The sequence below is a fragment of the Salmo salar genome, chromosome ssa19 (assembly GCF_905237065.1).
Source record: "Salmo salar chromosome ssa19, Ssal_v3.1, whole genome shotgun sequence".
NCBI lineage: Eukaryota > Metazoa > Chordata > Actinopteri > Salmoniformes > Salmonidae > Salmo > Salmo salar.
The window spans coordinates 37,089,333-37,102,711 of record NC_059460.1 but is presented as its reverse complement, the minus strand read 5'-3'; the positions used below and the strand labels follow the sequence as shown (position 1 = coordinate 37,102,711).

The window sequence follows — 13,379 nt, the reverse complement described above, 5'->3', positions numbered from 1 at the left end:
AGTCACCGTGTCAGTCTATACTTAAATGTTATTCTCAGAGACGACCCGGGAACATGATCCCAGTCCGCGTGATCAAAACAATCTTGAAACACAGATTCCGATTGGTCAGACTAGCGTTGAACAGTCCTTACTACAGGTACTTCCTGTTTGAGTTTCGGCCTATATGAAGGGAGAAGCAGGAAGCGTGATCTGATTTGCTGAAGGGAGGGCAGGGAAGGGCCTTGTAGCTTTTAACAGGCTGTTGATTGTGGCTTGTGGAATGTTACCCCACTCCTCTTCAAAGTTACTAAATCACTAACAGGGATGAAAACTAATTTGTGAACAACATTTGAGCGAAATAAGCTTTTTGTGTGTATGGAACATTTCTGGTATCTTATTTCAGCTCATGAAACATGGGACCAACACTTTACATGTTGTGTTCATATTTTTGTTCAGTATAAATAAAACATTTTCTACCCAGTCAGTCTAATCACTCAGTTAACCTGTTGGGGCTAGGGGGCAGTATTTGCACGGCCGGATAAAAAAAACGTACCCGATTTAATCTGGTTACTACTCCTGCCCAGTAGCTAGAATATGCATATAATTAGTAGATTTGGATAGAAAAACACTCTAAAGTTTCTAAAACTGTTTGAATGGTGTCTGTGAGTATAACAGAACTCATATGACAGGCCAAAACCTGAAGATTCCATGCAGGAAGTGGAAATCTGATTTGTGGAATCACGTTCAACACTTTGCCTATGAAACACACCGTGAGTTAGGATTCATTTAGCACTTCCTAAGGCTTCCACTAGATGTCAACAGTCTTTACAAAGTGGTTTGAGTCTTCTCCGGTAAAAACTGACCGAACGAGAGGCCTGGAAAGTTGGTCATAGGGGGAGGGCCATTACTACTATGATGCGGGCGCCCGTGGGTACCCTCTCGTTCCGAAACGTTTAGTAAGACAATGCAATCGTCCACCTTGAATATTAGTGAAGCTCTGATTGAAAAAGGCCCTAAAGATTTATGTTATACAACATTTGGCATGTTTGAACGAACGTAAATCTATTTTTTTGCACATTCGTGACGACAAGTCCCGCGCACTTCAGTACATTATGAGTAGCCTTCGGAACGAGCTAACAAAAAAGGAGCTATTGGGACATAAATTATTAACTTTTTCGAACAAAACTACATTTGTTGTGGACCTGGGATTCCTGGAAGTGCCTTCTGATGAAGATAATCAAAGGTAAGGGAATATTTACAATAGTATATTTGATTTTAGATGGTTCCAAGATGGCGCTAACCTGTATCGCCTAGCCTATTTTTCTGAGCATAGCACCTCGTTTATTGCAAAGTGTGATTTCCCAGTAGTTATTTTTAAAACTGGCATGCGGTTGCATTCACGAGATGTTAATCTATAATTCTTTGAATGACAATATTACATTTTAACAATGTTTTCGAATAGTAATTTTATAAATTGTAGCACTGATTCACAGGAAGCATTTGAGGGAAAATATTTTCTGAACGTCACGCGCCGATGTAAAATGCTGTTTTTATATATAAATATGAACTTTATCGAACAAAAAATGCATGTATTGTGTAACATGATGTCCTAGGAGTGTCATCTGATGAAGATTGTCAAAGGTTAGTGCTGCATTTTAGCTGTGTTTTGGGTATTTGTGATGCATGCTAGTTGCTTTGAAAATGGCAGTGTGATTATTTTTGGCAGGGTACTCTCCTAACATACTCTCCTAACATAATCTAATGTTTTGCTTCTGCTGTAAAGCCTTTTTGAAATCGGACAACGTGGTTCGATTCAGGAGAGGTGTAGCTATAAAATGGTGTAAAATAGCCATATGTTTGAGAAATTGAAGTTATAGCATTTATGAGGTATTTGTATTTCGCGCGACGCGATTACACTGGCTGTTGACTAGGGTGGGACCCAAGCGTCCCAGGTTCCCAGACAGGTTAATAAAGCAGTGGAATGGAGTACTATTTTCTACCCAGTCAGTCTAATCACTCAGTTAACCTCTATGGGCTACAACGACCGCAGAGGGTAGTGCGTACGGCCCAGTACATCACTGGGGCTAAGCTGCCTGCCATCTAGGACCTATATACTAGCCTCTTACATCTAGACGTTCCGCTAGCGGAACACCTGCTCCAATATCCAATGATAGGCGTGGCGCGAATTACAAATTCCTCAAAAAAACTAAAACTTCAATTTTTCAAACATATGACTATTTCACAGCATTTTAAAGACTCTCCTTTATCTAACCACACTGTCCGATTTCAAAAAGGCTTTACAGCGAAAGCAAAACATTAGATTATGTCAGGAGAGTACCGAGCCAGAAATAATCAGACACCCATTTTTCAAGCTAGCATATAATGTCACATAAACCCAAACCACAGCTAAATGTAGCACTAACCTTTGATGATCTTCATCAGATGACAACCCTAGGACATTATGTTATACAAAACATGCATGTTTTGTTCAATCAAGTTCATATTTATATCAAAAACCAGCTTTTTACATTAGCATGTGACTAGCATGTGACTAGCATTCCCACCGAACACTGCCGGTGAATTTACTAAATTACTCACGATAAACGTTCACAAAAAGCATAACAATTATTTTAAGAATTATAGATACAGAACTCCTCTATGCACTCGATATGTCCGATTTTAAAATAGCTTTTCGGTGAAAGCACATTTTGCAATATTCTCAGTAGATAGCCCGGCATCACAGGGCTAGCTATTTAGACACCCAGCAAGTTTAGCACTCACCAAAGTCAGATTTACGATAAGAAAAATGTTATTACCTTTGCTGTTTACATTTACATTTTACATTTAAGTCATTTAGCAGATGCTCTTATCCAGAGCGACTTACAAATTGGTGCATTCACCTCATGATATCCAGTGGAACAACCACTTTACAATAGTGCATCTAAATCTTTTAAGGGGGGGGGGGTTAGAAGGATTACTTTATCCTATCCCAGGTATTCCTTAAAGAGGTGGGGTTTCAGGTGTCTCCGGAAGGTGGTGATTGACTCCGCTGTCCTGGCGTCGTGAGGGAGCTTGTTCCACCATTGGGGTGCCAGAGCAGCGAACAGTTTGGACTGGGCTGAGCGGGAACTGTGCTTCCCCAGATGTAGGGGGGCCAGCAGGCCAGAGGTGGATGAACGCAGTGCCCTTGTTTGGGTGTAGGGCCTGATCAGAGCCTGAAGGTATGGAGGTGCCGTTCCCCTCACAGCTCCGTAGGCAAGCACCATGGTCTTGTAGCGGATAAGAGCTTCAACTGGAAGCCAGTGGAGAGAGCGGAGGAGCGGGGTGACGTGAGAGAACTTGGGAAGGTTGAACACCAGACGGGCTGCGGCGTTCTGGATGAGTTGTAGGGGTTTAATGGCACAGGCAGGGAGCCCAGCCAACAGCGAGTTGCAGTAATCCAGACGGGAGATGACAAGTGCCTGGATTAGGACCTGCGCCGCTTCCTGTGTGAGGCAGGGTCGTACTCTGCGAATGTTGTAGAGCATGAACCTACAGGATCGGGTCACCGCCTTGATGTTAGTGGAGAACGACAGGGTGTTGTCCAGGATCACGCCAAGGTTCTAATCACTCTGGGAGGAGGACACAAGGGAGTTGTCAACCGTGATGGCGAGATCATGGAACGGGCAGTCCTTCCCCGGGAGGAAGAGCAGCTCCGTCTTGCCGAGGTGCAGCTTGAGGTGGTGATCCGTCATCCACACTGATATGTCTGCCAGACATGCAGAGATGTGATTCGCCGCCTGGTTATCAGAAGGGGGAAAGGAGAAGATTAATTGTGTTCTTCGTCAGAATGCACTCCCAGGACTTCTACTTCAATAACAAATGTTGGTTTGGTCCCAAATAATCCAGTTATATCCAAATAGCGGCGTTTTGTTCGTGCGTTCAAGACACTATCCGAAAGGGTAAATAAGGGTGACGAGCATGGCGCAATTCGTGACAAAAAAATTATAAATATTCCATTACCGTACTTCGAAGCATGTCAACCGCTGTTTAAAATCAATTTTTTATGCAATTTTTCTCATAAAAAAGCGATAATATTCCGACCGGGAATCTGCGTTTAGGTAAACAGACGAAAGAAAATAAAGCATGGGGTCGACTCGGGCACGCGCCTAAGCCCATAGTACTCTGATCGGCCACTTGCCAAACGCGATAAAGTGTTTCAGCCAGAGGCTGCCTCGATATCGTTCAGCTTTTTCCCGGGCTCTGAGAGCCTATGGGAGCCGTAGGAAGTGTCACGTTATAGCAAAGATCCTCAGTCTTCAATAAAAAGAGCCAAGATGAAACACAACTTGTCAGACAGGCCACTTCCTGCATGGAATCTTCTCAGGTTTTGGCCTGCCATATGAGTTCTGTTATACTCACAGACACCATTCAAACAGTTTTAGAAACTTTAGGGTTTTTCTATCCAAAGCCAATAATTATATGCATATTCTAGTTACTGGGCAGGAGTAGTAACCAGATTAAATCGGGTACGTTTTTTATCCGGCCGTGTCAATACTGCCCCCTAGCCCTAACAGGTTAATAAAGCAGTGGAATGGAGTACTATTTTCTACCCAATCAGTCTAATCACTGCCTTTCCCATTTCTTCCTGCTGGAGGGTCTCCATGGCTCTGGTTAGTATCACTCTTCACCTTCTCTTATCTCTGTCCCAGACCTTCCCTCCCCCTCCATCCTCTCCCTCCCTTCCCCATCCATGCTGCTTCAAATCAGGCACTGAGTCCAAATGCTCAGAGAACCATCACTACCCACTATCACAGCCCACCCCCCCTGCCCTTTGCCATGGCTATCGCTGCGTATGAGAACCAGACCCCCTTTCCATTCCCCTGCACTTGCTCACATGCTAACAGCTCTAACATTATCCAATGGGCTCTGATCAAAATAAGTGCACTATATACGGAATAGGGTGCCATTTGGGTAGCAGCCAATCTGACATTAACCAGCCATGTGTTTCCATTATACAGACAGGGCAGCAGATGCGGTCATAGTCAATAAAACTGCATCTCTGTCTGATTCTTTCCTCCTTTTTATTTTCTACTCCCCCTCCTTCACAGAGTAGCACATTGTCATTCCCCTTCCATCACAATGTGCCACTCTGTGATGGAGGGGCAGGTGTAAATATGCCCCAGGCCCACATTATGATACAAGGCAGGTGTAAATATTCCTCAGGCCCACATTATGATATTTCCAGACAGTTTGTTTGCAGAGGAGTAAACTCCTGAGAAAAACCTCTTCTCATTCAGATGGATGTTAGCATCACACCTTAGAGCTCTGTCTATATTTCATAAAGAAAAGGACATAACCCAGAGGAGGAATTCACAGAGCAAGAATCGACAGGACTCTGCCTGAAGCTCTCACTGCATGCCAAATGGCAGCCTATTCCCTAGATAGTGCTCTAGTTTTGTCAAATAGTAGTGCACTATATAGGGAGTAGGGTGTCCGTTGGGATGCACACTGTACCAGAACAACTAACAATCCTCAGCAAACATCCTAAAGACAACACAGAGACAAACACCTGGGCTCATTAGGAGAATGGTCATCCTAACAGCATTCCAGGTGAAGCTGGTTGAGAGAATGCCAAAATTTGATTTGTTTAACACTTTTTTGGTTACTACATGATTCCATATGTGTTATTTCATAGTTTCGATGTCTTCACTATTATTCTACAATGTAGAAAACAGTAACAAAAAAAATAATAAAAAAAAAAAAACCTTGAATGAGTAGGTGTCCAAACTTTTGACTGGTACTGTAAGTCTTCGTGGGAGACGTGGCATTCCCTCTGAGGATAAACCTGATGCGACGATATCCAAGAAAGATAACCTACATACGTGACCACACAATCATGTCATTACAACGTCTATATTGGTATAATCTGGCATTCCAATAAGATGATAAAGGCCTATGTCCAAAGCATAGACTACACAGTTGTTACAGTACACATTGATAGCCTTCATGTTCCTGTTCAAAACTAATGGAAAAACATATATATTTTTTTTTTTTAAAAGAAGAAAAAAAAAAAAAAGGTTCTTCTTGCCTTGATGACGTCAAGAAGATCTACAACTACCGACCCTCAAGAGCCAGAAGAATTTCAGAACGGCTTTGGGATCCTAGCTGCAAGATGGAGGTTGTACCAGAGTAAGCCGACACCAGGTAGCCTAGCGGTTAGCGCGTTGGGGCGGCAGGTAGCCTAGCGCGTTGGGGCGGCAGGTAGCCTAGCGCGTTGGGGCGGCAGGTAGCCTAGCGCGTTGGGGCGGCAGGTAGCCTAGCGCGTTGGGGCGGCAGGTAGCCTAGCGCGTTGGGGCGGCAGGTAGCCTAGCGCGTTGGGGCGGCAGGTAGCCTAGCGCGTTGGGGCGGCAGGTAGCCTAGCGCGTTGGGGCGGCAGGTAGCCTAGCGCGTTGGGGCGGCAGGTAGCCGAGCGGTTGGGGCGGCAGGTAGCCGAGCGGTTGGGGCGGCAGGTAGCCGAGCGGTTGGGGCGGCAGGTAGCCGAGCGGTTGGGGCGGCAGGTAGCCGAGCGGTTGGGGCGGCAGGTAGCCTAGCGGTTGGGGCGGCAGGTAGCCGAGCGGTTGGGGCGGCAGGTAGCCTAGCGGTTGGGGCGGCAGGTAGCCTAGCGGTTGGGGCGGCAGGTAGCCTAGCGGTTGGGGCGGCAGGTAGCCTAGCGGTTGGGGCGGCAGGTAGCCTAGCGGTTGGGGCGGCAGGTAGCCTAGCGGTTAGAGCGTTGGGGCGGCAGGTAGCCTAGCGGTTAGAGCGTTGGGGCGGCAGGTAGCCTAGCGGTTAGAGCGTTGGGGCGGCAGGTAGCCTAGCGGTTAGAGCGTTGGGGCGGCAGGTAGCCTAGCGGTTAGAGCGTTGGGGCGGCAGGTAGCCTAGCGGTTAGAGCGTTGGGGCGGCAGGTAGCCTAGCGGTTAGAGCGTTGGGGCGGCAGGTAGCCTAGCGGTTAGAGCTTGTCAGAATGTGGGTTTTTGTTTGTCCACCCGCCTCTTGAGGATTGACCACAAGTTCTCAATGGGATTAAGGTCTGAGGAGTTTCCTGGCCATGGACCCAAAATATAAATGTTTTGTTCACCGAGCTTTCTTGCTTAGCGGTCTCAGGTTATATCGATATAGGACTCGTTTAACTGTGGATATAAATACTTTTGTACCTGTTTCCTCCAGCATCTTCACAAGGTAATTTGCTGTTGTTCTGGGATTGATTTGCACTTTTCACACAAAAGTATGTTCATCTCTAGGAGACAGAACGCGTCTCCCTCCTGAGCGGTATGACGGCTGCGTGGTCCCATGGTGTTTATACTTGCGTACTATTGTTTGTACAGATGAACGTGGTACCTTCAGGCATTTGAAAATTGCTCCCAAGGATGAACCAGACTTGTGGAGGGCAACAATTTGTTTTCTGAGGGCTTGGCTGAGTTCTTTTGATTTTCCCATGATGTCAAGCAAAGAGACACTGAGTTTGAAGGTAGGCCTTGAAATATATCCACAGGTACACCTCCAATTGACTCAAATGATGTCAATTAGCCTATCAGAAGCTTCTAAAGCCATGATATAATTTTCTGGAATTTTCCAAGCTGTTTAAAGGCACAGTCAACTTAGTATTTGTAAACTTCTGACCCACTGGAATTGTGATGCAGTGAATTATAAGTGAAATAATCTGTCTGTAAACAATTGTTGGAAAAATCACTTGTGTCATGCAAAGTAGATGTCCTAACCGACTTGCCAAAACTATAGTTTGTTAACAAGAAATTTGTGGAGTGGTTGAAAAACTAGTTTTAATGACTCCAACCTAAGTGTACGTAAACTTCCGACTTCAACTGTACAGCTAATATCGGGCGATTCCGATGTGTTCACCGATATATCATGCATCCCTAATTATGATGTTACAGTCTCTACCCACTGGTAGAGTAAGAGTATTATTATGATGTTACAGTCTCTTCCCACTGGCAGAGTAACAGTATTATTATGATGTTACAGTCTCTACCCACTGGCAGAGTAACAGTTTTATTATTCTGTTACAGTCTCTACCCACTGGCAGAGTAACAGTATGATTCTGTTACAGTCTCTTCCCACTAGGAAGGAACATTTATTAAACCTCCCAGAGAGAGAGTATTCTATATGAACTGGTGAGAGAGTGATGAGGCTTTTCTGAACTGTGCGTATGCAGGCAGGCATGCATGTGAAACAGAAAGAAGGTGAACGCCACGTCTAGTCAATAGGGGCAACAGGGCATTAGGGAGGACGTGAGAGACCAGTGCAGACGTCCATTGTTGCTTATCCTTAAACTTTCAATAAATGAAACATAAACAAAAAGAAGGAGACAAGTGGGCTTTCCGGGCTTTCTTGCTCTGCACTTTAAACACACGCATCTGGTGTGCATTACTCCTGGAAATCATGAGAGAATGGCCAGGGCTAGTTCAGGAGATTCCTCAGGCTCAGCCTCGCGCTGGTTAAACCAGCATGAATGCCCTAAGAGATATAAAGCAATACAATATACATGTAATGCTATAAAAAAAAACTAGAGTCAGTTTAAGCTAGAGATATCTGCTTCTCAATACACTGCATCTGCCTACGTCGGCCTTCCGTATCTACGGTGGAAGGTGGCAGAGCTATAGCAGTATTTGTCAGACCAGGATACATCTAGAAAAGCAGTGCTCACGAGAAATTCTGTAGCATCCGAACGGCTTGGTTTACAAACTCATATGACCAGAAACATGGAAAAGATGAGACTCTCACGAACATGTTGGTTGTTTTGGGATACCATCCCCACAAGACTCATCTGAAGATTACACTCTTGGTACCGGGTTATCATTATTCCAAACAGAAATTAGAATTTCTATTGGACAATTTTGGTAGGTCCCTCTACTGTTTTGTTCAGCTTGCTTCCATTTAAGAAACGTTTTACAAAATCGCCATAACGAATACAACCCAATTTGAAAAAAAGTGAACGGATGTATTTTAGTGCCCAAAACAAAAGTGGTTAAATATTGGTTAAAAAAAAAACTTGAAATATAATGATCTTTCTTAGATGTCCCAGATATAGGACAGAAACTTAACAACAAACTTAATTTTGATTTATTTTTTGACTATATGTTTTGCCATGAATTAATATATTATTAAATGCATTATCTATGGGCTAATAGCAATAAGGCCAAATTCAACGGTTCATTTTATTTTTTTAAAACTTTTTTTAGTTTTTTTGTTTTTATACCTACAGGGGTCCTAAATATCTAAATCAACTAACTAAATGATCCTTGGTATGACCTTCTTAAAACAATTCCATTGTTACCTGACTATGGAAAAGGAACAGCAGACATTTGACAAAACCAGGGGGAAAGCTTCAAGTGGACAGACACTTTAAAAACAAGGCAATGAACAGCACTAGACCACCAGCCAAGGGCTTGCGATGGCGTTCACTTGAGTTATTGGAATCGCAGTTGGGCTCAAATTATGTAAATTGAGAGACAAGTCCCTAGAATTGAATTGAACAAGAACACATTGCTTGCACACTTGACTTATGAAATCAACTCATTTATGGCTGCAGATGCCCTGTGGAAGTGAGGCAAGACTTCTCAAATGTACAGCAACAGCTCCCTCTAGTGGTAGTCTAAATGACTAGTACTAACTGAAGAACACAGTGAACAAAACATTAATTATTACACCTTCCTAATATTGAGTTGGCGCAAGGACTCTAGAAGGTGTCGAAAGCTGTTACAAACTGCGCGGTCTGCGGTTGTGAGGCCAGTTGGACATACTGCCAAGTTCTATAAAAACGATGGACGCGGCTTATGGTAGAGAAATTAACATTTCATTTTCCATACGCACAAAATGTTGTGCACAAATTAGTTTACATCCCTATTAGTGAGCATTTCTCCTTTGCCAAGACAATCCATCCACCTGACAGGTGTGGCATATCAAGATGAATAAACAGCATGATCATAACACAGGTGCACCTTGTGCTGGGGACAATAAAAAGCCACTCTAAAAGATGCAGTTTTGTCACACAACACAATGCTACAGATAACTCAGGTTTTGAGGAAGCGTGCAATTGGCATGCTGACTGCAGGATTTTCTACCAGAGCTGTTTCCAGAGAATTTAATGTTAATCTCTCTACCATAAGCCGCTTCCAATGTCATTTTAGAGAATTTGGCAGTATGTCCATGCGACTTTACAACCGCAGAACATGTGTAACGATAGCCCAGGACCTCCACATCCGGTTTCTTCACCTGCGGGATCATCTGAGACCAGCCACCCGGACAGCTGAAGAAACAGAGGAGTATTTCTATAATAAAGCCCTTTTGTAGGGAAAAACTGGGCCTGGTTACCCAGTGGGTATACCCTCCCACGCCCACCCATGGCTACGCCCCTGCCCAGTCATGTGAAATCCATAGATTAGGGCCTAATGAATTCATTTAAATTGACTGATTTCCTTATATGAACTGTAACTCAGTAAACTGTTGCGTAATATAAATACATACACACAAAGAGAGAACCAAATAACTGATTAAAAAACACAATTTTGTAATTAAGGTCTACAGTAGCCTGAACAGCACCCTCTAGGGTAGCACCATGGTGTAGCCAGACACCAGCCTGTTTCTGTCCTCTTCAACACAAAACCAAGGAGGCTCATGATTCTCACCCACTTCCCATAGATTTAAACAGCAATTAATCATGGCTTCCGGACGACGTCCCACAATCTATCAGAGCTCTTGCAGTACGAACCGACATCTTGTCCATCCAATCAAAAGGATCAGATAGTTAATCTAGTACTGAAAGCAGAAACTAAAATCAGTATATTTCAGTTTAACCACAACATTTTTTCTACCTTTTCTGGAGGATTAAAACTGAAATTGTAACCAGTTCTGTATGGCTTGTTTAAGAAAGGGCGATACTTTAAACAAAATTCCATTTTCAATGAGTGGGAAATGAGAAGATGTAATCTGTATGAAGGCAAAAAGGCAATGTTTGAACAATGAGCCTTTCTTAATCTACTGGAGAACCATTTTGTGTTTAAGTATAATTTATGTATGAGTGAAGCTTTTAGTGAGAGGTTTAAAGCTTTAATATTTAATCATTTTTGCCCCCCAAATATTAATTATATCAATAGGCACATTTAATTTTGTCTGGTTTAGCATTCCAAATAAAATTGTATATTTTTTGCTCATATGATTTTAAAAAACGAGTCGTCTGGAGTAGGCAGTGCCAATAGTAAGTAAACTGTGATAGGACCAAAGAGTTAATCAATGTTATTTTTACTCTCCATGGTTGCAGAATCTTGTCTATTTTTGCTAACTTTCTAATGAAATTGTGGTAAGTTCATTTATATTCTTTGAGATGTAAATACCGAGTACGTCTCCTTCACCATCCGCCCATTTTATTGGTAAACTACAAGGTAGTGTAAACACTGTATTTTTTAACTATCCAATACGTAATATGGTACACTTGTCATAATTAGGTTTTAATTCAGAGAGGCTAGAAAAGTGATCAAGATCTTCAATGAGGCTGTGCAGGGATTCAGATTGCGGACTAGAGTCATCGGCATACATTGACGCTTTTGTTTTTAAATCGCCTGGATTTCTAACCCCTTGATGTTCTTGTTGGATATAATTTTAATAGCTAGCATTTCAATGGGCATAATAAATAGCTTACCATTTACAGACTTAGCTAATGCAGCTAATTTAGCCTACTCAACAACCTGACAGAGAGGAATGCTATTTACTCTAGCTAGCTGGCTAAGGCTATCGAACACTGCAACTCAAGGTAAGCTTTCGGCTTTATTCATTTATTCCCACCAGGGCCCGCCCGTGGGAGCTTCAAGTTTCTCGTGTCCACATCACTAAGAATGTATCATGGTCCAAACACCAACAGTTGTAAGGAAGGCAAGACCACACCTCTTCCCCCTCAGGAGGCTGAGAAGATTTGGCATGGGCCCTCAGATCCTGAAAAAGTTCTACCACTGCACCATCGAGAGCATCTTGACTGGCTGCATCACCGCTTGGTATGGCAACTGCTTGACATCCGACCGCAAGGCGCTACAGAGGGTAGTGTGTACAGCCCAGTACATCACCGGGGACGAGCTCTCTGCCATCCAGGACCTCTATACCAGGCGATGTCAAAGGAAGGGACAAAGAAATGTGTTAAAGACTCCAGCCACAGACTGTTCTCTCTGCAACCGCACAGCAAGCGGTACCGATGCACCAAGCCTGGAACCAACAGGACCCTGAACAGCTTCTACCCCCAAGCCATAAGACAGATAAACAAGACTGCTAAATAGTTAATCAAATGGCTACCCGGACTATCTGCATTGACACTTTTTTTGCATTAACTCACAAAGTTCTTTGCACATACGCTGCTGCTACAGTCTATTATCTATCCTGTTGCCTGGTCACGTTACCTCTACCTATATGTAAATATCTACCTCGTACCCCTTCACATCGACTCGGTACTCCCTGTATATAACCATGTTATTTTCTACTCGTTATTCACTGTGTATTTATTCCTTGTGTCAGTATTTCACTTTTTTTTAATCTTATCTTTAACTCTGCATTGTTAGAAAATAACCCGTAAGTAAGCATTTCACCGTTTTAGTCTACATCGGTTGTCTACAAAGCATGTGACAAATACAATTTTACTTGATTTGTTGTTCACCTTAGTCCATAAGCGAAGGGAAAGGTGAGAGTAGGAGAGCGCGTAGATGTCAGAAGGAATTATACATCGAGCATTAGTGATGAGGCTATTAAAAGTGAACTGTGTATTCAGGTGATCAGGGGTGTATTCATTCCGCCAATTCTGTTGAAAAACGTTTCCTAAACGGAAGCAAACGCAATGAAATGGGGAGGGACCTACATGAATTTGTCCAATAGAAACTCTCGTTTAAGTTGCAAAAAGGTATGTTTTTGCAACTGTTTGGACTAATGATTACACCCCAGATCAGCTAGATGCAGGCAAGAGTGCGCAAGGTGGTATTGAATGTGTCACTGTCTGCCACCTTGATTACTCCAACTTGTCTCTCGACCTGTACACCTACATTATAAACTTTAGTTCATAGGCTAGGTTGTAGCAACCTTGTGATGCGTATAGGGCAAATTCAAGTATCATGTAGTAACCTATCACTGTTACATTGAACTGGGTGAATGGAATTTGAATGACAGTCATCCAATATGCTCTGACAGAAATAAAGCCATACAAATTTTTTTTTAAAATGAATGGTCCTCCCTAATCTTGAACGGCTCAAACCGCCATTGCTTATGCTTAGTAGTTGCCAAAGTTCTGGAGCATGTCTTTTACCATTTTAAAATTTCAACTTCAATGTAGGGATGTCCCAAAGATCCCGGATTACAAGGACCACATCCAATCATCGAATGCGTCAAACATTACA

At 43.2% G+C, this 13,379-nt stretch overlaps 1 protein-coding gene across 4 annotated transcripts in view; it reads right to left on the bottom strand.

Moving 5' to 3' along the window:
* slx4ip (SLX4 interacting protein) overlaps positions 1-13,379 on the bottom strand; it is a 125,298-nt gene that overhangs the window by 111,098 nt on the left and 821 nt on the right. The window lies entirely within an intron of this gene.